Source organism: Mustelus asterias, chromosome 20, assembly GCF_964213995.1.
Source record: "Mustelus asterias chromosome 20, sMusAst1.hap1.1, whole genome shotgun sequence".
NCBI lineage: Eukaryota > Metazoa > Chordata > Chondrichthyes > Carcharhiniformes > Triakidae > Mustelus > Mustelus asterias.
In genome coordinates this window covers 27,097,423-27,123,902 of record NC_135820.1, presented here as the reverse complement: position 1 = coordinate 27,123,902, position 26,480 = coordinate 27,097,423, and the positions used below count along the sequence as shown (strand labels likewise).

The window sequence follows — 26,480 nt, the reverse complement described above, 5'->3', positions numbered from 1 at the left end:
CATCTGGAGAAAGAACACGACTAGAACTGGCTGCTGACAGAGCAGCAGAACCAGCAGACGGTCAGTAAGCAGTGATGTGACCCATCCAGCTCAAACCCACTCAATCCACAATGACATGCGAGTCTTTCATTAGCACAGCTCGGTATTGATGCACTTAAATCTCACTGCTTTTTTTCAGTGCAAGATGCAAGCATCATTTTGCAGAGTTTGGTGGGTGATAAAGGAGTCCCAATTTTCTCCTTCTTCCCTCTCCAACCACACCTACATGTCCAGTGGAGCACAAGAGGGCAGTCACTGGTTCCCTTGGATCCTGCTACTTTTCCGCCAGGTTTCTATGTTAACCCGCTCTGACCAGCCCAAGGAGAATCATAGAAGAATCATAGAAGCCCTACAGTACAGAAAGAGGCCATTCGGCCCATCGGGTCCGCACCGACCACAATCCCACCCAGGCCCTACCCCCATATCCCTACATATTCTACCCACAAATCCCTCTAACCTACGCATCTCAGGCCACTAAGGGGCAATTTTAGCATGGCCAATCAACCTAACTCGCACATCTTTGGACTGTGGGAGGAAACCGGAGCACCTGGAGGAAACCCACGCAGATACGAGGAGAATGTGCAAACTCCACACAGACAGTGACCCAAGCCGGGAATCGAACCCAGGTCCCTGGAGCTGTGAAGACAGCAGTGCTAACCACTGTGCTACCGTGCCAGAGGAAGCGGAATTCTACTTTACCACAATGCCGAAGGCTCAGCAGGGAAATCATAGAATAGAATCATAGAAACCCTACAGTGCAGAAGGAGGCCATTCGGCCCATCGAGTCTGCACAGACCACAATCCCACCCAGGCCCTACCCCTACCCCCACCCCTACCCCCACATATTTACCCACTAATCCCTCTAAACAGTGACAGCCTCCCTATTTGACCTGACAAGAGGTAGATTGGGGGCTAAGCTGGTAAATTTCATAAATTTCCTTGTAGGCAACGGTGCTCCCAGGTCTCACAAGGGAGCCTTGGGCCTCCCTGGCCCCAAGCTTCGTTCCCTGTCCCCTCAGAACTCCCCTCCCTTCAATGCCCGCAACCGATTGCCAGGCACCATTCCTACAAGCTGCACTTAAATTCCACTCTCACCCACTGGCCAGGTCAGTGGGTTTGGCTGGGTTCAAGCTGGACACCCAGGAAATTTATGTCAATGAAGCCAAGTAGATTGACTCAAAACTTAGGTTGTCAACCTTGTCGGAGGCATTTCTGGAGGTTTGCTCACATGACGTTCAATAGATATTACTGTATTTCCCTTTCCATAGAATCCCTATAGTGCAGGAGATGGCCATTCAGCCCATTGACTCTGCACTGACTCTTAAAGAACATCCTACCCAGGCCCACCTCCCCCACCATATCCCCATGCATTTACCATGGCCAATCCTCCTAACCTGCACACCTTTGGAGTGTGGAAGGAGACCGAAACACCCGAAGGAAACCCACGCAGACAGGGGGAGAACAAACAAACTACACACACTAACAGTGACCCGAGGCTGGAATCAAACACAGGTCCTGGCACTGAAGCAGTTGGGTCCCCTGTAGTTGAGTATTTTTGTTTGTGATTTTGCAACAGCAGCTGACATGAGAAGTTCCAAGAACCAGGAAGCTGCACTTGATCAGGCCAAAAAAGGGAGAAACAGTGCAGGGGAAGCGATCTCAGAGGTGCTCTGGCCATCCCCATCCTGATCATTTGGATTGTGTGAGTGCATAAAACTCTCAAATTGTACAAAACTAAACACTGACATAAAAGGGGAGATAGCCACAATCCAACCAAAGCAACCCCTTCCCAAGGGTTCAGGAGATGCAATGCTAAATCTGACCAAATTGTACAAGTGGAAATTGCTTTAATTTAGTTCAGGATGTGGGGTCACTGGCACTAACATCACTCAATCCCAATTGCCCTTAACCCAGTGGCTCACTAGACCATTTTTAGGGGCCATTTGCAATAAGAAAGACATCCGTTTGGACAGTGACCTCAGAATATCCCAAAACACTTTACAGCCACCAGAGTTCTTTTGAAATATAATCACTGCTGTAATGCAGGAAACGTTGCAGGCAATTTGTGCACTGCAAGCTCCCATAAACAGCAGTGTAAAGAAAATCATAATAACTGATTATGGTAGAGGGATACATATTAGTCAGAACACCATGGTTATTTCCTCTACTGTACTTTGAATAATGCCATGGGAACTTCTATCTCCACCATGGAAAGCAAACATCTCATCTGAAAGATGGTAGTTTTAATAGGGCAGCACTGCACTGGTCTATCAGTCCAGATTTTGTACTCTGGTCACGGTCGTGGGACTTGAACCCAGAGACTTGTGACTTAGAGGCAAGTATGCTATTGAATGAGCCACACCTGGCACCTCATTAACAAGAGTATTGCTGTAGGTCCAAAGTCACATGTAGGCCAGAGCGGGAACAGATTTTCTTCCCCGAAAGGACATCAGTGAACCAGTGGGTTTTTACGACAATCCGCTAATTACATGGTCATCACTGTTGATCTTAGATAAATCTGGAATAAAAAATTAACTGAATTTAAATTCCCTCGTTACCAAAGGGGAATTTGAACTCTTCTTCAATGCATGAGTCTATCTTTCTAACAAGGTTACTAGTCCAGTAACATAATATTGGTATATAATAGTTAAACATGGAGTTAGTTCAACTAAGTATTTTTCACTCATGTGGGAAAAGTTAAGCAGTGAGATCAATGATCCCCAAGATTACAAACACAGATTTGTATGGCTGTGATTCAGAAGTTCTCTACATCTTTCTCAAGTGTAAATAGATTACATCTCTTACAAACTAAAACTCAAAATTTAACTTAGTAGAGTCCATTCTGATTTCATTCTACAATAAATATTTAATTTAATATGTGCAATGCCTACCACATTTTAATACTTAAACAATATCCTTGAAGCGAGCTGGAAACAGCAAAAAAAACCTGAAGTTTCCAAAAGCTCTAGTTTCTTTCTGGAGACCTCTTCGCCCCCGCCCCAACAGTTCAGACATTCCTGACAAGTGCCACTAAAATGTCACTTTAAGGACAGAACAGTCAACACCAGGTGACTACAGTCATTGGCTTACCTACTCAGATTTTGCCTTTCAAATTACATTAAATAGAAAAAAGTTCAATTTTTGTCAGACTCAGTTGTCATGAAACCAATCTAAGCTGGATAGCTGTCAATCACCAGCCAAAGCGTTGGACGTAACTCTGATAACACTCTAATCTCAAAGCCAGAAGGTTGCAGATTTAAGTCCCTTGAGATAGTCTGCTTCGAGTTAGCTGATCAAACCAAAGCAACAGCAAGTTCCCTGTGCTTTTTTAAAAATTCATTCATAGGATGTGGAAGTCGTTGGTTGGGCCAGCATTTATTGCTATCCCTGGTTACCCTGCATCAGAGGCCTTTAAGAGTCAACCACAGTGCTGTGGAGTGAAGCAGACCCAAAGAGTTACTGGATACTTGTGGAACAAAGCTCCAAAAGCACAACCTCACACAGTAACTCCCTGGCAATACGTAATACACACAACTCACACACCAAGCTGCATTTAAGTAGCACTTCTATCATAGTAAAACATCCCAAAGCACTTTGTGGGGGTGCAATCAGACAGCAATTGGCACAAACCCAAAGGAGGAGATATTAGGACTGATAAGTTGGGTTTCTAGGAGAGTGTTAAAGGAGGGGATAAAGATTCCATCTTGGGAGCATTTCTTTCTAACAACACCACATTACTTGATAAAATCACCCTTTGCCTGGCTCAGCCACATGCCTTACCTGCAGCATTAAGTGACAGGACTGAGTTTCCATCACTGAAGTTTTTTGCAAGGTACTGCATACCTGCTATTGTGAACTTGCTCATCAGACTCAGCATCTGTGGGTCAGGCAAGTGGTTCACATGGAGGGATCCACCATATGAAAGGCAACAGCCAGCTGAGCACAAGAACCTGCACCATAGGAGTTCCCAAACATAAATACAAAGACATTCTGAATGCCAATCTCAGTAGTGGGAAAGAAACAACCCTAGATAGATCCAAATGGCGGGGTCTTTGTCATCAAGCAGTCGCAACATTGGAGGAGAAGAGAGTCAGCCCCCTTGAGGACAATGAGCATGCTGCAAAGCCAGTGCTTTCCCCCATTCCTCGAACATTTCATATGTAACAGCTGGTGAACAACTGGTCTCCTTGCTGAACATTCATCTGACAATCAATCGAAGGAGAGAGGTTTAGCAAGAAAGTTCCAGAGCCAAGGGTCTAGACTGCCACAGCCAAACACAGCATATATTTATAAACATGTACAACCTAGATACATGTTTTTTTCCCCCCAAAAAGTATGCATTACGCATGAGCGTAGTGGACTGCTGCTGGTTATATTTACAGAGATGTAAATGTGCTTCATTCAATGTCATGTGTATCACTTGCACGTTTATGCAGAGGAAGATTTCAGTAATCTGAGCAGCAGTGTGAGAAAATACTTCACTGAGCTAATCAAAGTTCTCCTTCAACATTGAAGTAGTCATGCTGCCATCAGCTTTAGAATACTTCCATCTACAGGTCTGATGGCCCAAATAGCCTAAAACCCACCTACAGTTGTAATGCCACAGCGGCATTCACAAGCTCCTTCAGTGTGTGCACACTCGCACACAAGAGTTTAAGTGAGCTTAGTAGGAGCACTCCTCTCATCGAGACCTGCTGCCATTACCTTGGCAACCTGACAAACTCATTTTTTCACCGAAATCACAGCCAGCTGAAGGAACAAAGCTTGCAGCAACAAATACCTGGCATTCCAGAGGATGTTGGCAAATAAGAGAGGTGAACCATCAACAAATTTGACGTGAGACCTTATCTTTGGATCGAGGTGCTACACTATGTACATCAGTCTCAAGTCAAATTAAAAACTATAGTACACAGATTTTTGAGGAGGACAGGGTTAATAGCCCTTGTGATCTCTTCATATCCCCCTCCTCTGCCAATTCCACTCAGATTGGTAAACCAGACTATCAGAAGAGGAGGCCAGCATGCCCTGGGATCAGCTGCTTCTCACCTGCCGGGAGTTGGCTGCAGCCACAGTCTATGTATGAAAGTGATTCATTTTGCCTGTTATTTTTTTTCTAAAGCTCTCACATAAAAGTGTTATGATAAAACATTTTAACTGATCTTGGCAGCCAAACTGCATCCATTCACCAATCCCACCAGCTCATGTGATCTGTGATTGATTGCACCACTAGTTAACATTTAGTCAGTCAAGCACTGCCGCAGTACAAGTAAAATAAGTCACTGCAAAAAAACAACTCAAATCTCACAATGGGTTAGCCAACACTACCTAGCGATAGGGAGGCGGTCTCCTATCTTTACTGTCTATCAGACTGAATTAAGACTAGCCAATCTCACACTGACCCTTGAACTAGACTCTGAATTTGAAAAATAAGATGGCTGCCTTCTCCTTAGACCCAGCAGAATCATAGAATCCTACAGTGCAGAAGGAGGCCATTCGGCCCATCAAGTCTGCACCGACCACAATCCCACCCAGGCCCTATTCCCATAACCCCATGCATTACACTAGCTAGTTCCCCCTGACACTAAGGGGCAACTTTAGCATGGCCAATCCACCTAATCCACACATCTTTGGACTGTGGGAGGAAACTGGAGCAGATGGAGGAAACCCACGCAGCCATGGGGAGAATGTGCAAACTCCACATAGACTCAAGCCGGGAATTGAACCCAGGTCCCTGGCACTGTGAGGCAGCAGTGCAAACGAGTGTGCCACCATGCCGCCAGTAGAAAAGTCTCAGGACATTGTCCTTCACCCTGACTGATCGCACTGATGATGGCTATTACTGGTTATAAAAAAGTGATTTATTTGGGTAAATGATGAACAAGTGACTAATGAGTTACGGGTTACAGATCTATGTCAAGGCCATGCTCGAAACAGCAAGGCTAATGGTAATTGCTGCACCAGATTTTTTGTGCTAATGAAAGACTGATTTTAATTGATTGCCTTCAATGTAAAGGATCAAGGTCCTCAGTGCAGGAGACCACCTAGGCTGAAAATTCCCCCGAGAGATAATGATGATGAATCAGAATGGAAGTGGTGCCAAATTTTGGTTTTAAAAAGCCTCAAGGCAGTGGGAGGATTAAAAAAAACTGAAGGATTTAACAGATTCAACCTTGAATTATGAGGTTATTGTAGATCATTAGTACAGACAGTTTTTCATTAAAAAAAGTCAAGCTCACCTTCATTAGTTTGTCATGGATATTCAATCAAGAACAAAAGCCAAGCTCCAAAAAAAAAGTTCTCTTCTCAAAAATCAACACGAAACAGGCATTACTCATAAATCTCACCAAGTCCAGAGAAACATCTGCAGCACTAGAATTATCCCACCATCACTCACACTGCAACTACTGGTAACTTTGCACACAGAAATATGATCCTTCTACACTATAAAGCCTGCATGCAGAAGACAGAGACTTGAGTTGCTATATATCAGTTAGACACTGCTCAAGGAACTCAGTATGCCCTGGCACTAGCTGACCTACTAGGATTTTGGAACATTTATTTCACAACTTGAGGGACACCATGCTTCTTAACAACATGTAATGTCTTGTGTTGAAATACCTTGAACAGCATAATGGCAATGTCACTGGACTCATAATCCAGAGGCCCTGGCTCATAGTCTGGGGACACAGGCTCAAATTCCATCTTGGGAGTTGGTGGAATTTAAATTCAATCAATAAATGGTGACCATGACAACAGTCATCGATTGTTGTAAAAATCCATCTGGTTCACTAATGTCCTTCAGGGAAGGAAATCTGCCATCCTTACCTGGTCTGGTCTACAGGCAACCCCAGACCCAGAGCAATGAGATTGACTCTTAACTGCCTTCAGGGTGGCACAGTGGTTAGCATTGCTGCCTCTCAGCGCCAGGCATCCTGTTTCAATTCCAGTTTGGGTGATTTTCCCCATGTCTGGAAGATAAATGGAAGAACCATAAAGGGTGTGATAAATGGAAGAACCATAAAGGGTGTAGAGACGCAGAGGGACCTGGGTGTGCAAGTCCACAGATCTTTGAAGGTGACGTCACACGTGGAGAAGGTGGTGAAGAAGGCATATGGCATGCTTGCCTTTATAGGACGGGCATAGAGTATAAAAGTTGGGGTCTGATGTTGCAGATGTATAGAACGTTGGTTCGGCCGCATTTGGAATACTGCGTCCAGTTCTGGTCACCACACTACCAGAAGGATGTGGAGGCTTTGGAGAGAGTACAGAGGAGGTTTACCAGGATGTTGCCTGGTATGGAGGGGCTTGGTTATGAGGAGAGATTGGGGAAACTGGGGTTGTTCTCCTTGGAAAGACGGAGGATGAGGGGAGACTTAATAGAGGTGTATAAAATTATGAAAGGCATAGATAGGGTGAACGGTGGGAAGCTTTTCCCCGGGTCGGTGGTGACGTTCACGAGGGGTCATAGGTTCAAGGTGAAGGGGGGGGGGGGGGGGGGGGGGGGGAGGTTTAACACAGATACCAGAAGGACATATTTTACACAGAGGGTCGTGGGGGTCTGGAATGGATTGCTGGGCAAGGTGGTGGAGGCGGACACACTGGGAACGTTTAAGACTTATCTAGACAGCTATATGAACGGAGTGGGAATGGAGGGATACAAAAGAGTGGTCTAGTTTGGACCAGGGAGCGGCGCGGGCTAATTGTTCTTTGTTTCTCGTTTCAAGGCTTCATTCTATGATCATCTTGCTGGTGCCAGTACAGAGCGAGACTGCGGATAGTTGGGAACCTGTCTCGGGGGCAGGGAATTCATATGGTGTTCGTGGAAGTGGAAATGAATAGGGTTGGGAAGCATTTTCCGATCAGGGCCAGTGTGATCTCCTGGACTCGTTTCGATCGCCTCAGGGGGTCGGAGAGGAATTTCCCAGATTTTTTTTCCCCATATTGGCCCTGGGGTTTTCACTCTGGGTTTTCGCCTCTCCCTGGAGATCACATGGTCTGGAATGGGGGGGTGGGGGTGAGTTACTAGGTTGTGATGAACAAAGCATCGTAGCTGTGAGGGACAGCTCGGTGGATAGGATATTAGTATGTAGATAGGCTGGAAAATTGGGCGGGGATCCTGGATTCAGGATTCAATCCTGGACCGGGGAGCGGCGCGGGCTTGGAGGGCCGAAGGGCCTGTTCCTGTGCTGTATTGTTCTTTGTTTGTCTGCGTGGATTTCCTCTGGGTGCTCTGGTTTCCTCACACAGTCCAAAGATGTGCATATTAAGTTGATTGGGCACACTAAATTGTGCCTTAATGTGTAGTTTATGGGGATTAGTGAGGTAAATGTATGGGATTGTGGGGATGGGTAAGATGCTCTGATGGAGAGTAGGAGAGACTTGATGGGCTGAATGGCCTCCAAGGCACTGCAGGTATTCTATGAAATAGATAGCAAGCCACTCATTTCAAGGGCAATTGAGGATGGGCAATAAATGGTGGCCTTGCCAGCAACACCCACATCCCATGCAAGAACCAAGCTATGAGATTGTGATGTGCTCCTCACTGTTCCCTATCCTGATATTTACCAACCCAAAGTAAAATTTATATGGGACTGTCATTCTCTTTGAAAATATGATGGCTTCTTACATCTGGCTTGAGGCTCCAGGAGAAAAAAAAAAGGAAATTAGCTGCTCTGTCAGCAACAAAAATAAAGACTCTGGAAAGCTGGATGTTTCTTTTCCAGAAACTCAGTTATTGACTTTACCAAATCTGGTTGTGACCGCTTCAGGGCATCTTGCTGAAAATACAATCACAGTAGATGATGATGTCCACCATGCCCCTCTGTAACCTGTGGAACAAATGCTACATTATGGTCTTAGTAATATCCACTGAGTTTAGGGTTTATATGGATGCTTTGTTGCTGAACGTCCGGGAGACTTTTTGAAAGTCTAAAAAAGTGGTGGAAAGACACCAATTGATGGTGTTGGAAAATGAGTCCATATAGAAAATAGTAAAGCTTCACAGCACTTCAACAATTAACTGTTCCACACCTGCTTTCAACTTGACTGGATTAGTACAAAGATGTGCGGGTTAGGTTGATTGGCCATGCTAAAATTGCCCCTTAGTGTCCTGAGATGTGTAGGTCAGAGGGATTAGCGGGTAAATGTGTAGGGATATGGGAGTAGAGCCTGGGTGGGATTGTGGTCGGTGCAGACTCGATGGGCCGAATGGCCTCTTTCTGCACTGTAGGGTTTCTATGATTCTATGAAAAGTAAACTCCAAGCGAGGTTTCTATGACAGCGATGCTTTCTTTGAAGGAACCAGCTCTCCCTCTTTCAAGGACAATAATTAACCCTCTAGACTTCCCAATCCAAGCAGAGGACTCTGAGCAACCTGAGGTAACAAGTAGATTAGACAAAGGAGAGAGAATGGATGTTATTACTTAGATTTCCAGCCTTTGACAAGGTGCTGCACAGGAGGTTGCTGAACAAGATAAAAACAGTAAGAAGTCTCACAACACCAGGTTAAAGTCCAACAGGTTTATTTGGTAGCAAATACCATAAGCTTTCGGAGCAGCAAGCTCCGAAAGCTTATGGTATTTGCTACCAAATAAACCTGTTGGACTTTAACCTGGTGTTGTGAGACTTCTTACTGTGCCTACCCCAGTCCAACGCCGGCATCTCCACATCAGAACAAGATAAGAGCCATGGTGTTAGAGGCAAGATACATAGATAAGATTGGCTGACTGGCAGAAGGCAGAGTTCTGCAGGGGTCAATGTTGAGACCACAACTTTTCACGTCAATGATCTGGAAGAAGGAACTGAGGGCATTGTGACTAAGTTTGCAGATGATACAAAGATAGGTGGAGGGACAGATAATTATTCAGGAGGCGGGGAGGCTGCAGAAAGATTTGGACAAGTTAGGAGGGTGGGCAAAGAAGTTGCAGATGGAATATAATGCGGGAAAGTGTGAGGTTATGCACTATGGTAGGAAGAATAGAAAAGTGTAGACTATTTTCTAAATGGGGAGAGAATTCAGAAATCGGAAGCACAAAAGAACTTGGGAGTACTAGTTCAGGATTCTCTTAAGGCTAACTTGCAGGTTGAGTTGGTAGTTAGGAAGGCAAATGCAATGTTAGCATTCATTTCAAGAGAACTAGAATACAAAAGGAGGGATGTACCGCTGAGGCTTTATAAGGCTTGGTCAGACCACATTTGGAGTATTGAGAGCAATTTTGAGCCCCGTATCCAAGGAAGGATGTGTTGCCCTGGAGTTTATTTTATTTATTCGTGTGACAAGTAGGCTTACATTAATACTACAATGAGGTTACTGCGAAAATCCCCTAGTCGCTACTTTCTGGTGCCTGTTCGGGTACACCAAGGGAGAATTTAGCATGGCCAATGCACCTAACCAGCACATCTTTCAGACTGTGGGAGGAAGCCGGAGCACCCGGAGAAAACCCACGCAGACACGGGGAGAACATGCAGAGACCGCACAGATAATGACCTAAGCCGGGAATTAAACCCGGGTCCCTAGCACTGTGAGACAGCAGTGTTAACCACTGTCCAGAAAAGGTTCACGAGAATGATCCCAGGAATGCAAAGTTTGACATATGAGGAGCATTTAAGGACTCTGGGTCTGTACTTGGAGTTTAGAAGGATGAAGGGGGATTTCATTGAAACTTACACAATACTGAAAGGCCTGGGTAGGGTGGACATGGGGAAGATGTAGGTAGGCGAGACTATAATCCAAGGGCACAGCTTCAAAATAAAGGGATGACCCTTTAGAATCGAGATGAGGAGGAATTTCTTCAGCCAGAGGATGTTGAATCTATGGAATTCATTGCCACAGAAGACTCTGGAGGCCAGGTCATTGAATATATTTAAGTCAGAGATATAGGTTCTTGAATGGTAAGGGGATCAAAGGTTACAGGGAAAAGGCAGGAGAATGGGATTGAAAAACTTATCAGCCATGCTTGAATGGCGGAGCAGATGTGATAGTCCAAGTGGCCTAATCCTGCTCCTATATCTTATGGTCTTATGGCTCACCTGCACTAGACTTGAATTGTTAAATCACGATTCTACTCTAGGTCAAACTTCCTATTGCTGCCAACTCAACGTTTTAATGTATTTTTTACTTCCTCTTCCAAGTACTCTGGGATGGTGGGATTGGCTTACGAGGAGAGTTTGAGGAAACTGGGGCATATTAATTTCAGTGTTCATTTCAATTTGGAAATGATATTGACAGAACATTGTGGGGGATGGGATTAATGTCCCAACTCAAAACTAATGGCTGGCTGCCTCAATCACTCAACTCAAAATTGTATTCAATGAAGTGACATGAAAACTGCAGTATATTCTGAGAAAATTACATGCCTAAGGCAGCATGAAAAAGTTCCCTTTTTAGACAAATCCTGTGATCACAAGTCAACAATTGGAAACCACCCGAGCATTTGAGCCACATCTCGGTATACAAGTGTACCCAGAGTGAGTCGCAGTAACGCTTGCACTATTTTTATTTTAAATCAGAATTCTTGGAAAGCATAAAAGGTGTACATTCACTGCCAACAACTTTCTTTTATGTAGCACCTTTAACGTAGTAAAGCATCCCAAGGTTTTTTTAAAAAAATTCGTTCATGAGATGTGGGCATTGCTGGCTGGGCCAGTATTTATTGCCCATCCCCGAGGGCAAATAAGAGTCAAACCACATTGCTGTGGGTCTGGAGTCACATGAAGGCCAGATTCGGTAAGGATGGCAGATTTCCTTTCCTAAAGAACATTAGTGAACCAGATAGGTTTTTACGACAATGGAATTGGCCATGAAACCAGATTTCTATTGAATTTAAATTTCACCATTTGCCATGGTGGGACTCAAACCAGAGCATTACCCTGGATCTCTGGATTACTAGTCCAGCAACAGTACCACTGTCTATCAAACAAAATTTAACACCGAGCCACTCAAGGAATGATGATCGAAAGTTTGGTAAATGAGGTAATTCTAAGCAACATTTCAAAGGAAGAGGAGGAGGTAGACAAGCAGAAGGTTTAGGGACATGTAGGATATGCAACACCTTTCTTTCTGTGGAACCCATCACCACTAAGTGCCTCAAAAGTCAAAGGTAGATGTGCACTGAAGCTCCTTTAACTCTCTTACACCAAGCTGTCAGTCCCAATCTCGGAGGAATCACCAATGCATTTTCTCTATATCCCATATCAGGCCTCTCCAAGTCAGATCTGATAGCTTCTGCTAAATTCAGGATTGGTTTTGTGCAGATGGCCTGAGGCTGCTAATAACTGAATGAACTGCTTGTGTTGAACTTTTACCCCCAGCATACAGAGAAGGCCTTTCATCCCACTAATCTGGGCAGTATTTGAACTCTACTTCCAGAGGTGAAATGCCACTGTACCATGCATTGCATCCAGCCCAGTATGTCTTTTTGAAAATCACTTAGAATTTCAGGGGAGCAGCAGCTTAAACAAAGCTAAATGCAGGATTATATTTTGATATTTATAAGGCATTTGAGAATTACTCATGCTCACCAAGATTAGAAATATCCTGGGGGAAACAAACAATTGCAGAGCAAAAGCAAGGACGGATCACATACCAACAGAAAACATTTTTTAATATGGCTCTTATCTGGGTTGCAGTCAGTTAACAGTGATATTCAAGATTTATTACTGTCGTTTTTGCAATTCTATCGTTTTGTGTGTTTTTAAAAAAAAATAGTTTGTGGAGTGGGGGCATAATGTGGGGAGGGGGGGGGGAAACACACATTGTTATTTTATCAATTCATGTTTTAATTAGGACTTGGTACGAGTTGAAAAAGAAAATCATATTTTCCAAGAAAGTGGGCATTAAGTGCATAGTCTCATGGTCACATTCTTTTGATGAATATTTATTCTCTGGAGCCCCTGATGATTTAGTAGATAAAGACATTGCCTAATTTAGTACTGACCCATAGGGGCAGAACATCCCAGGCTCTGTACTGAATTAACTGGTTTCAGCCAGTTGGAGCTTTGCAATTGGCCTCATTGCAATGTTCCTGGCTGGTCTATTAGGTGATGGTTAAAGAGAAAAGGGTCATTGTTCTCACATTTAGCTGCTATCCAATGCATCCATTGCCTGCTGCAAGAAGACCAGGGCACAGCTACAAGCCCTTTACATTTGATTTGCCTGCTGACATTCAATGTCAGTGAAGAAGTCACTGGAGAAAGGCCTGTGGCCCTAGCCAACACCTCCAAATTCTCCCCATTGTGTTTCTATGGTGACAGGTTGAACAAGCAGTCAGTTTCCAGACTATCATCGTCATCCTCTTTGGCTGGTCAGAGGTGTCACCATATGCAATTTCAGTCCCCCTATCTAACGAGGGAGATACTACAGCCATCGCACATTGTGGCTCATTTTGTTGCACTAAATGTCATTGGGCACACAATGCCAGTGAGCTGTTCCTGGAAATAACTTATGTCACTTTTGAACAGCTCAAATAAATCACCCCATGATTTAACACCACACACATTATTAGCCAGAACCAAAACCAGAAGCAACCACAGTGGAATCGAAGCTCAATGCTCTTGTATATTTTATTTCACAATTATAAAAATTGATATTGTTGTGAAGTTAGTGTTTGTAAAATTATAAAATGTAAGAGTTGTAAAATTGCATGGTCTGTTAAAAAAGGTAGTTTTCTGAACTTGGAGTTTTATAAAAAAAAGGGAATTTGCAGGTGCATATAGAGTACATAGACTGAAACATTGTATCGCGAGGCTAGGCAGTAGCATTGCCAAGACAACAGGCTGTTTTTAAAGTTTGCCCAATCAGTTTAAACTAGCATTTGAATAACAGCAGCCGATCAGATTTGAATTTGATGTTTTAGTAACAGAAGATTCCGGAAGACAACAAACCTGGTTGTATTTTGAGAGAGACAAAAAATTCTATTTTTTTTGTTAATAAGTGGAGATTGTATTTATCTGAACAGCATTCCATTAGAATAATGTTTTATTCAGTTAACCTGTTAGATAAATAAAGTGTTATTTGCTGATTTTACAGAGAGAATCTCAGGTAGTTATTTCGATTTAACCACCGAAAGTTGCTGAAGAGCAGATCATACTATTTCTCTCACACTTTTAACAGATTATAAAGTGAGGTACTCCTCTGAGTGGTTAAGAGTCAGTCCTCAGCGAGGGGATCGATCTCCCCTTTATAACAATATCCTCAATGGTTAGTCGGGGAGATTTTTCTGGTTTACCCTGGATACAGTTAATATCAGCAAGCCTCCTGCTTCAGCTTTGTCTCAGTTGAGAGAACTTTTGACTCCAAGTCAGGGGGTGATGGATTCAAGCCCCACCCCAGAGACAAATAAGGCTGACACTTAGTGCAACGCTAAGGGAGTGCGGCACTTTCACAGATGCAATGTTAAATCGAGATCCCATTTATATCTCATGTGGACATGTATAAAAATCCTAAGGCACTATTTGAAGAAGGGCTGGGGAGCCCTCCTGGTGTCCTGACCAATATTTATCCCATTCATAACAATTTTAAAATATGATTATCTGGTCATTTATGTGCTTACCGCCCACTTTATTAGAAAAAGTTATTTTCTTTTTCAACTTGTACCAAATCCTAATTCTCATTGTTTGTGTCCAAATTGATGGCTGCACTTCTCAAAACATTCTTGGTTATAATACACTTTAGGATGTCGAGGTTATGAAAGGTGCCACTTAAATGCACTTCTTTCTTGCACATGACTGCAAACGAACTCGCCCAACTCTCCCAGTTAAATGAGAGGAAAGTCAGGTGCTTACTTTATAGACGGGCACTTCAGCAACTTTCCCCCAGTGGCGCCGCTGCCTCACAGTGCCAGGGACCCAGGCTCAATTCCAGCCTTAGGTGTCTGTGTGGAGTTTGCACATTATCCCTGTGTCTCCGTGGGTTTCCTCTGGGTGCTCCAGTTTCCTCCCACAGTCTAAAGATGTGCAGGTTAGGTGGATTGGCCATCTTGAATTGCCACCTTAGTGTCCCAAGATGTGTAGGTTAGGGGAATTAGCGAGGTAAATACATAGGGTTACAGGGGAAATCAGGCCCGAGTAAGATGCTCTGTCGGAGAGTTGGTGCAGACTTGATGGGCCAAAAGGCCTCCTTCTGCACAGTAGAGATTCTATGCATTTGCAATGCACGGGGAGCACAGTGGAGGCAGCACGGTGGCACAGTGGTTAGCACTTCTGCCTCACAACTCCAGGGACATGGGTTCGATTTCTGGCTTGGGTCACTGTTTGTGTGGAGTTTGCACGTTCTCCCCATGTCTGCGTGGGTTTCCTCCAGGTGCTCCGGTGTCCTCCCACAGTCTGAAAGACGTGCTGGTTAGGTGCATTTACCAGAACAGGCGCCAGAATGTGGCAACTAGGGGAATTTCACAGTAACCTCATTGCAGTGTTAATGTAAGCCTTACTTGTGACTAATAAATAAACTTTAACATCCGTGCTGGGATCCAGCAAACTGCTCCTACAAGTCTCGAACACCATTCCGCAGAAAGGTGGGGTTGGGCGCAAACAGAAGGAATTCCTTTTTGCTGACATTTTCCAAATTTCTTATCAGCCTGTCAAAATAAAACAATTGGTACTCCCAAGGGACCGTTGCTGCTATAGGTGGAAATGTTCCACAGACCTTGAGGAGTACATACATTAAAGAATGCAGTGAAACTGAAAATGGCCATTAGGTGCTCCTCCCACACAGTTATCACCTTCCAACTGCTGGATTGGATATGGATGTATTCAGACTCCATTAGCCACAAGACAGAGGCTCCAGAGGATTCTGGCGTAGACATCGGAGCTAGACTATTGAGCTCATCATTCAAACCAAAGTGATGATCTGTACCTCAAACGCCATTTCCCTGTCTAATGATCTCAGTATTAAAAGCTTCAATTGACTAATCACACAATCGTTTGCAGAAAGATAGTTCCACATTTCTACTACCTGCGAATGAGGAAATGCTTCTTGAATTCTTTCCTTTATGGGCCTAACTATGATTTTAAAAATGATGCCCTCTAGCTCTGGAGACCCCACTAGAATAAAAACTCCTATCAATCTAACTGGATTCTCTTCTCATCAGAAACACCTCGATCAGATCACCATTCAATCTTGTACATTCAAGGAAATACAAGCTAATGTTATTTAATATGAATGCACACTGCACAATGCAGTATAATGTAATTAATTAATAGATAGTGTGAAGATAAAGTACGCGTATAATATGTAAACATATCACATTTGCTAATCAAGCTGACAAAGGTCTAGCAACAGTTCACCAGTTTCCCCTTTCCTTCTTAGCTCTCCATTCAACGCCAAAATCCTAAACAAAATGTGCAATTCTGATCGGACTCCTAGATTTGGAACCTTGTATCTCATGGAATACACTTGTCTTTTCCTTCAGATCCTTTGGAACCGCAAGTTATCAAAGACCAAGCTAACTAGCATTATTCTAGTACTGAGAGTTTTCTAAATGCATAAGTTTACTACAGTAGATTTAAAATTTGCTGAACTGTAGAATTCCCAGCAACATCAGCACAATTCTGAGAAACTCTCACACTCCGATTCTCCCCGAATCAGCATGTGGCTATTTGCATAATCTCCCTAGCCCATTTTCATTTGCAATATCGGAACCAAGGTCATCCAGACCGCAATACATTTCATTCCCCTTCCCCACTTAGATGTTGCACAATATTGGAACATAGTTTGTAGAAAACAAAAGTGGACGAGGCCACCATGCATTCTTTACAGCGAGGGATGCCATCTGAAAGATACAAATAACTCGCTAACTACCATTGGAAAAAGGCATGGAGGAGCAATAGGGTTAAGCTGTTGAGTGAGGCTGGGTTTTCACCCCTTTTTACTGATGCCTGGCTTCCAGGGAAAGAAGTGCTACAGTGAACAACGCCAACAACTCCTAGCATTTACAAATCATTTTAAATATATGGAAAAAGCAGCCAAGGGGCTTCAGTTATTTTGTATGACAAAAGTCTCCCCATAGAATATGGTGGCCTTATTTGAAAAGTGGCTGCATCAGTAAGGTCTCAGAATAATTCCCTGGTTCCCACTTAGTTGGCTAACCCTAAGGACTCTATGTTCGTACGCGCACGCGCGCACACACAGGACAAGAGCAGCAGATACCTGGAATCACCACCACCAGGAGGTTCTCCTCAAAGTCACTCACCATCCTAACTTGAGGAATATAATTGGTTGTTCCTTCACTGTTGCTGGGTCAAAATGCTGGAAATCCCTCCCTAACAGCACTGTGGGTGTACCTACACTTCAAGCACTGCAGCAACTCAAGAAGACAGCGCACAACCACCTTCTGAAGGACAACTAGGGATTGGCAATAAATGCTGACCTAGCCAGCAATGCCCGCATTCTGTAAATTTTAGAAAAGACGCACTGTTCTTCCCTTCGGGGAATAACGGGGAAGGATTCATGAGCTGATGATCAGTCTGTTGAACTGTGTTATGAACATTCCTGCTGCAGCCACAAGTCCTTGTGCTGGACTTTTTTAAAATTCATTTGTGGGACATGGGCGTCGCTGGCTGACCAACATTTATTGCCCATCCCTAGTTGCCCTCGAGACGGCCTTCTTGAATCACTGCAGTCCATATGGCATTGTGGGTCAACCCACAGCACTAGGGAGGGAATTCCATGATTTTGACCCAGCGACTGTGAAGGAACGGCAATATTTCCAAGTCAGGATGGCGAGTGGCTTGGAGGGGAAACTTGCAGGTGGTCATGTTCCCATTTATCTGCTGCTCTTATCCTTCTAGATGGAAGGGGTCGTGGGTTTGGAAGGTTCTGCCTAAGGATCTTTGGCTAATTACCGCAGTGCATCTTGTAGCACTGCTGCTACTGAACACCGGTGGTGGGGAGATTAATGTTTGTGGATGTGATGCCAATCAAGTGGGCTGCTTTGTCCTGGATGGTGTCAAGCTTGAGTGTTTTTGGAGCTGCACCCATCCAGGCAAGTGGGGAGTATTCCATCACACTCCTGACTTGTGCCTTGTAGATGGTGGATAGGCTTTGGGAAGTCAGGAGGCGAGTTACTCACCACAGTATTCTTAGCCTCTGTGCTTATGTGGTGAGTCCAGTTGAGTTTCTGGTCAACGGTAACCCCAAGGATGTTGACAGTGGGGGAGTCAGTGATGGTAACACCACTGAATGTCAAGGGGCGGTGGTTAGTGTGTCTCTTATTGGTAATGATCATTGCCTGGCATTTGTGTGGCGTGAATGTTACTTACCACTTGTCAACCCAAGTCTGGATATTGTCCAGATCTTGTTGCATTTGAACATGTACTGCTTCAGTATCTGAGGAGTCGCGAATGGTGCTGAACATTGTGCAATCATCGGTAAAGATCCCCACTTCTGATCTTATGATGGAGGGAAGGTCATTGATGAAGCAGCTGAAGATTGTTGGGCCTAGGACACTATCCTGAGGGACTCCTGCAGAGATGTCCTGGAGCTGGGATGACTGACCCTCCACAACCATCTTCTTACGTACTAGGTATGACTAACCAGTGAAGTGTTTGCCTCTTGATACCCATTGATTCCAGTTTGGCTAGGGCTCCTTGATGCCACACTTGGTTGAATGCAGCCTTGATGTCAAGGGCTATCACTTCCACCTCATCTCTGGAATTCAGCTCTTTCATTCATGTTTGAATCAAGGCTGTAATGGGGTCAGGAGCTGAGTGACCCTGGCGAAACCCAAACTGGGCGTCATTGAGCAGGTGCTGCTTGATAGCACTGTCAATGACCCCTTCCGTCACTTTACTGATGATCAAGAGTAGACTGATTGGGCGGTGGTAATTGGCTGGGTTTGATTTGTCCTGCTTTGTGTACACAGGACATATCAGGGCAATTTTCCAAATTGTTGGGTAGATGCCAGTGTTGTAACTGTACTGGAAGAGCTTGGCTAAGGGTGTGGCAAGTTACTATTGCCGGAATGTTATCAGGGCCCATTGCCTTTGCAACATCCAGTGTCTCCAACTGTTTCTTGATATCATGTGGAATGAATCGAATTGGCTGGAGAACACTGGATGGATCATCCACTCAGCACTTCTGGCTGAAGATTGCTGTGAACACTTCAGCCTTATCTTTTGCACTGATGTGCTGGGCTCCTCCATCATTGAAGATGGGGATATTTATGGAGCCTCTTCCTCCTGCGAGTTGTTTAATTGTCCACCACCATTCATGACTGGAATTGGAAGGACTGCATAGCTTGGATCTGATCCGTTGGTTGTGGGATTGCTTAGTTCTGTCTATCACTTGCTGTTTGTGCCATTTGGCATGCAAATAGTTCTGTTTGGTAGCTTCACCAGGTTGACACCTCATTTTTAGGTATGACTGGTGCTGTTCCTGGCATGCCCTCCTGCACTCTCCATTGAACCAGGGTTGATCCCTTGGTTTGATGGTAATGGTTGAGTGAGGGATATGCCGGAACATGAGGTTGCAGATTGTGCTGGAGATTGAACCTGGAACTTTCGGTCCAGACATAGGGGCACTACCATTGTGCCACAAAACCTCCTCCCAAAGGGCTTCAAAGGAGCACTGGCCAGAACTGACAGTGAGTCGAAGAAGGAGCTTGGTGCTTTACTTGTTGAGGCACCGAATGCAAATCCAACCCAGGATGATACTTAAGATGCTTTCTGTTGGCTATATGTCTGACATTTGAAACAAATCCAGACAAACGCCACCCAGCAAGTCCACAATAGGAAATTGTTCTCAAATGGACGATTAAAGTCAAGGTTCCTTCACCAGTTCTGGAGGAGGAAGCACATCCCAAGAATGGTGGTGCTGCTAACTGGCCTCTTCTATATTCCCAGCACTTTGCATTATTTCGATTTCTCAACACTCAATTAAATTGGCAATTCCAGAGACTCTCAGACACTGCAAGCTTTGAGCGCAGAAAGAGTCCAGAACTAGGGGCCATAATTTGAGGATGAGGGTGTCTTTTAGAACTTAGGGTGAGAAGAAGTTTCTTCACCCAGAAGGCAGTGAATGTGTGGGATTCACTACCACAGAAAGTAGTTGAGGCTAAAACCTTGTCTGATTTCAAGAAAAAATTAGATATAGCTCTTGGGTCTAAAGGGATCAAGGAGTATGGGGGTGGGGAGTGATCAGGATATTGAATTTGATGATCATCCATGGTCAAAATGAATGGCGGAGCAGGCTCGAAGTGCCGAATGGTCTACTCCTGCTCCTAGTTTCTATGTTTCTTCTAAAACAGCGTAATTGGATCTTTGTACATTCAACCAAGGGCAGGCAAGGACTCAGTTTGACGTCTCATCTGAAAGGCGGCACCTCTGACAGTGAAGCACTCCCTCAGTGCTACACTGGGGCCTAGAATTTGAGCTTGATTCTTTGCAGTCGGTCTTGAATACACTATCCTTTGCCTCAAGAGGTTTCCTCAGAGTCAAGGCTACTCTAAAGATACAATGACCTGTGCTTCAACCACTCCCTGCAGCAATATGTTCGATATGTCAGTAGCCATCACGATAAAGGACTGACAACTTTAAAATGACCTCCAACAAACCTCATAGCATCTCTGCAGCACGATCAGGGGATCTCTTAGTGTTCAGAACAATACTTACCTTTTTATTATCATCACAACTGATTATCTGGTCACTGTCACGTTGCTGTTAGTGGAAGCTTACTGTGCACAAACTGGCTGCAACATTTCCTACATTGACTACACTTCAGAATGTATTTCATTGGCTGTAAACATCCTCGGAGGTTGTGAAAGGAGCCGTGCAAATACCAAGTCTTTCTTTACCTCCTTTTTTTCCCCATACTTTGTTTTTGTTTTTCATTGTCATTGTTCCTGTTTAATGACACTCAGGCTCTCTTGTTGGGTCTTTCCCTCCCCTTCTCTTTTGCTTAGCTCTGTATTTGCATGAAAACGATTAAATCTTGAACATCGTCCAGTTCTGATGAAACTTTTAACACTGCCTCTTTCTACACACGTTCTATGTAACCTGCTGAGTGTTTTCTGGGACATTGGCTATATTTAACTCCAGATTTTTAGCTTCCAAAGTAATTTACCTACCTTGCTCAAGTTGACCTTTCTCTACACCCTAGCTATGACTGTAACACTACATTCTGTATCCTCTCCTTCGTACAGTATGTTTTGTCAATATAGCCTGCAAGAAATAATACTTTTCACTGTATACTAATGTGACAATAATAAATTAAATCATAATTCGCTTTTGTTTAAAAGATTGAAATAAAATGCCATAACAGCCTTAACAAAAAAAGCCAGGAAATATTAGACAAAAATAAGACAGTAAGAGAATGGGGAGAAAGAACAAGAAATGGCATTGGAAGTATATACCTAAAATTGTAGCTTAAGAAAATAAGAACTGGGAGTTTGAGAAACCATTAGCTGCTCAAGCCTTTCAATATCATGACTGGTCCGATCCTGGCCTCACCTCCACTTTCCTGCTCGTTCCCCAAAAGTTAAAAGAAAATAAATGTCTATCCCAGCCTTAAATATATCCAACGACTCAGTCTCAACAGCTCACTGGGGTAGAGAATTCCAAAGATTTACAACCCTCAGAGAGGAAACGCCTCCTCATCTCCAGATTTAATGAGTGACCACTGATTCTGAAGCCACATTCCCTAGTTTTAGTGATGAACTAATTAAGGCAATGTTTCAGTAGGTATATTACAATAATAAAAAGTCTGCTTCAGTAGTGTGTGGGAGCTGAAAAATGTTTCTAAAAAATAACAGCTGTCCAGGGAGCCTGGAGTTTCACTGCATTTGCTAGTAGGTGTAAGAGCTGGAAAGAAAATGGGAAAGTGGCCAATTATATAAATTCCCTGCGTGTGTTTTATACACAAGACAAGCGACCATGTTAACGGAAAAAAAAACCTGCAGTACAAGCACACATGAAACAGTGTGCAAAAATTACCATTTTGTGCAGAGTGCCAAGTTGCACTCTGGCAGGTGTGGAATATAAGCCCTCGAGCCCAGGGTCTCTGCAATACGGAGGTGAAGGGGTGGACAGAAATAGAAAATAGAGGGGGCAATTGTTTCTTGCCTCCTAATTACCCATACAAAAAAAAAAGAGTAGGATTGGCAGGGATCCCAAGCAGATTGGGTGCCTGTCACTCATCTACAGTTCGCACACATGGTCCTGGGGAATCTAGGAAGAGAAAAGAGGCATTCATACCCTCACAATGTCTAGGACAAACAATAATGTAAAAGTTCTGGCTAGAGATTCAAATGACATCAGCCAAGAAAACTGCCAAATCAAATGGCACGCAACTCCCTTGAAATCCTATTAACATTTTTACAATGAATTCCAGATAGATGTCTCCATCCAAATAAGGAATTCCAAAGGAGCATTCACTCCCGTAATAAAGAATTCCTGATTTCAACAGGACACAGTGTGAGGACTTTAATGGTGCTGCGATTGCCGGGAGGACTAGCCAACACAGCAGTTCCTGTGAATCGTCGTATCCTGTCTTTGACTTTCACAAATAGAAATGGTCTTAACAGGCTCTCTGTTGAGGGCAGAGAGAGAGAGAGAGATTCTGAAAGATAATCCAACAGTTGTCGAAATAGAATAGCAACCATAAACAGCACAAATGACCAAGGTTCCTGCTCATCACAATCTAGTAATCCACAAAGAAAATAATCACATTCATATCGCACCTTTCACAATCTCAGGACATATAAAAATGTTTTTCAGCCAATTAACCTTTGCAATTAGTTTACTGTTGCAAGAAATACAACAGCCAATTCTGCGCAAAGCAAGAAGCAACAAATAGCACTGTGATTATGACCAGATAATCTGTATTAGTGATGTTGGTTGAAGGATTGATCAAAAGCACCAGGAAAAATTCCTCTTAATATTTTCTCAGCATGTTTCACGATCATCTGGGCTGGCAGGTGGAACTTCAGTTTAACGGCCGAGATACAGCACCTTTGACCGTGCAGCACTCCTTCACTATTTTGCTGGAGTGTGTTCAAGTCACTGCAGTCAGAATTGAACTAACGACTATCTGACTCAGAAGGGAGGTGTACTACACACCAAGCACAGCTAATGCCCATGCTGGAAGTGCACGTTTGGGGACATGAGGCAAGCACAGGATTGAGTTCAGCTGAGATGCAGTCCCTTCGGCCACAGACATTATTGGGAAGGCACACAAGAAAATAATGGCCATATAGGCTAGATACTCATGGACAACAAGGAAGAAGTCAAAACCTCCAGAAGAGGAGGGAGAATAGTTAATGAAAAATGAAAGAAAATTCTATTCTTCTGAGTAGCTGAGTTTAGCCGACCAGACTCAAACACAGCAACAGCTGGAGAGTTATGACTTGCTTCCTGTGTGCCTCTGGGGTGCCAGAGGCCTAGAATTAACAAGGATTCATGCTTATGATCACCAGAAAATGACAACTTTAAGGCCTCTGTACATGTATGTTGATTAAAGACATGCCTCAGAATTTGTCTTCGCTCTAACTCCCTATATAGGCAAGCAGCATGTTAACACTCAGTGCTTTGCATCACATGTTAAAAGTGGGCACTTGGGTGAAAGGCTGGAAAGTTGCCATCACCTGCTTAGTAGCCGGAAAGGAAGGTCATCAAATGCAGGAATTATATCCTAGTTACCAACACAGGGACAGGAGGAGATTACTTAAGCCACTTATGCCTGTTGCACCATTCGGTCCTTGTTCTAAATATTTCCTTCAACAAAAAATAAAAAATGCTGGAAAATCTCAGCAGGTCTGATAGCATCTGTGGAGAGAGAATAAAACTAATGTTTCGATGCTGGATTAGCTCTGTTCTCTCTCCACAGATGCTGTCAGACCTGCTGAGATTTTCCAGCATTTTCTATTTTTGTTTCAGATTCCAGATTCGCAGTAATTTGCTTTGATCCAAGATTTCCATATCAGATGAACATCAAGGTGGAGGAGCACAAAGTCTCAAAGAATTTTTAGTTTTAAAAAAAATTTGCATGTCAATATCCTCCAACACATCACAGATTATACAAATTCCAAACTCCAGCTCTAAATCTTCAAAGCTTGCAGTTTTCCACTCAATAATTCATTTCTTTCTCCCAAATCCATCCACGTTCTAAACATTGTTCAGCACCTCTTGCATTCTTTCTTGAACAGAAGACAAGAAAAAAAAGTGCTCTTTTATCAATGTTTCTTTCTACTGCCAACATTTTTTTCCTCTCTTGGTAATCATGTTTCTGTCTCTCCCTTTTGTAAATCAATACTACTAGTCTGTGCTATTCTGAATGAACCACCTTGTTCCTCCCAAGCTGCAGATACATCTGCCTAAACAGAGTATTCCTGATTCCACACCACACAGACTAATTACCTCATTCTCTTACTTCACACTTTTCCACCACCTGAAAAATGTTTGGGCTCTTCATCTCCCTCAGCCTTCCTTTCTCAGCTAAGCTTTAAAAGACCAACTCAATATCATCTAATCACTACTTCCGAATTTATTTCAATTTCTCATTGACTCTTTTAGTCTTGGTGTCAACCTGCACTAAGGATTCGAGACCCATCGACTATAATTTTATTTTTTAAAAATTCTACTCTTCCCATTGTGCATCAGTTTTTTTTTCTGTAACAGATTCCTCCGTCCACATTTATAATGGAAAAACCTATGTAAACTTACTGTTCTGTAATTACACCCTTCCACTATGGGAGGCACTACAGCATCACTGACAGTTTATCTTGATAATGAAGGCATGGGAATTTACATAAGCAACCCAGAAATAAAGAGATTGTATGGCTTTAAAAAGAGGACTGAATTACATCTGTACAAATTATCCTCGACTATCTAACCTGACCTCACCTGAAGATTACAACTGATCTTCATTCCCAAGTGTAACATCGTGGCAGATCAACTGATGATACTTAAAAAGTGATTGAAGGAGAACAGGGGAAGTCAGAAAATTCCCTGGCTGTTTCTGTGAATGGTTCCACAGCACTGGTGCGTCATAGGCCCACCTTCCCCCCCCCCCCCCCCCCCCACTCCCAGCGAATATTCCAAGGAATCCTGCACCCTTTCAAAGAAGCTAGACCACTCTGAAGGGGGTGTGTTCAAATTACATATGAAACTCTGTCTCCATGCAAAAATTTTCAAAATGGTGGCATGGCTCATCTGACAAAAAAAAGGAAAAAATCTGAGATAAAGTAAGAAGTACATAAAACACTTTCCAGACTTCAGGATCATCATCTGAATATTTAAACTATAGAACACTATGCTCACCACCTTCTTTCACACATGATAGATTCAGTCTTCAACTGGATACTGCCAATGCAGAATTTTTCTACATGTCCACCAAAAATAAATTCAGAGAATAAAACTGTCAACACTTGGAAAATGATCCTCTCAAATAGCCTGTACAACATGCACACTTAGGGAAAAATGCATTTTAAATATGCTGCATTTAAAAGCTGGTGTTGTGGTTTTTCAGCATCAGTCTCTCCATATGGCTGCAAAACAGCTCCTGCCTCCCTCTCGCAGGTATGAATCATTCTGCAGCCCTCAGTGTGACTACACTTACACTCTGTTTTCATCTAATTAAATAATTCCTCTGGATGCTTATTCATTCCCTTTGTGCTAATATCTCCGTCCCAAGGCCACCCTGTTCTGCCTCCCTGGAGTCAGGCTTATTCCTTTCCTAAAAAGAAAAACTTTATCCAATAAAAGACACACAAACAATATAAAGACACGATTTATCTTGCTGGCATTAAATGCCTCTGAGGTAATTAAAGATGAGCATCCGTTTGCTCGTTTTGAAGAACAGTTGCTATTCAATTAAATTCATGAAAATGAATCCTCGGGTGTCTCCTGGCCGAGACAGTTTGCATTGCTGCGGATGAGGTGAATGTGAAGGGGAAGGTGGATGAGAGAGGAATGAATACCCAGGGACATCCTTCAACCTCTCCCTGCCTGTGTTACCTGAGCTCCCGCTGCAGCCTCCTCTCCAGCTCTGTCTCTGCTCTTCTCTCGCTCCCCGCGCCTCCAGCTCATATCCCTGTCGGCAAGGCGGGACCCGCTTGCCCAGTCCGGCCTTCCCATTGGTCCAACCTGCGGGCGGGGACCGCCCCCCATCGCCCCGGCCTGGGTTTCGATTGGTCCACCCGCCTGTCCATTAGCTTTCTGTTGCAAAGCGGTGCCTGGCGACCTTTCACTGTAAACATTAATTAAAGCGAATCCGAGCGCTCCCAAAGTTGTGCTGCAATCAATGGATATTGCTGCATACCCTGCCCAGTTTATCCATTTTAAACCGGCTGGCTGTGGATTAATGATTTACAAGCATAGCATTTAACTGCAAAGTCGCACTCTGGATTTGATAGTGTACACCTCTAAATGGAATTAAGGCGATACCTGCATTCCTGTTACCTCCTCAGCGCCTCCCCAAATGATTCCCAGCCAATGAAATACTTTGGAATTGC

General features: G+C 43.7%; 2 protein-coding genes across 4 annotated transcripts in view; both read right to left on the bottom strand.

Annotated features, from left to right (window-relative positions):
- Positions 1 to 26,033, bottom strand: part of LOC144508449 (engulfment and cell motility protein 2) — a 182,548-nt gene extending 156,515 nt beyond the window's left edge. The window contains exon 1 of one of the 2 annotated variants that reach the window (XM_078236372.1): positions 25,984 to 26,033. The gene's annotated coding sequence lies outside the window, so the exon portion shown is untranslated. The remainder of the gene's footprint in view (positions 1 to 25,983) is intronic. The other variant, XM_078236371.1, reaches the window with a different exon arrangement.
- LOC144508453 (acyl-coenzyme A diphosphatase NUDT19-like) overlaps positions 1 to 26,480 on the bottom strand; it is a 424,531-nt gene that overhangs the window by 388,172 nt on the left and 9,879 nt on the right. The window lies entirely within an intron of this gene.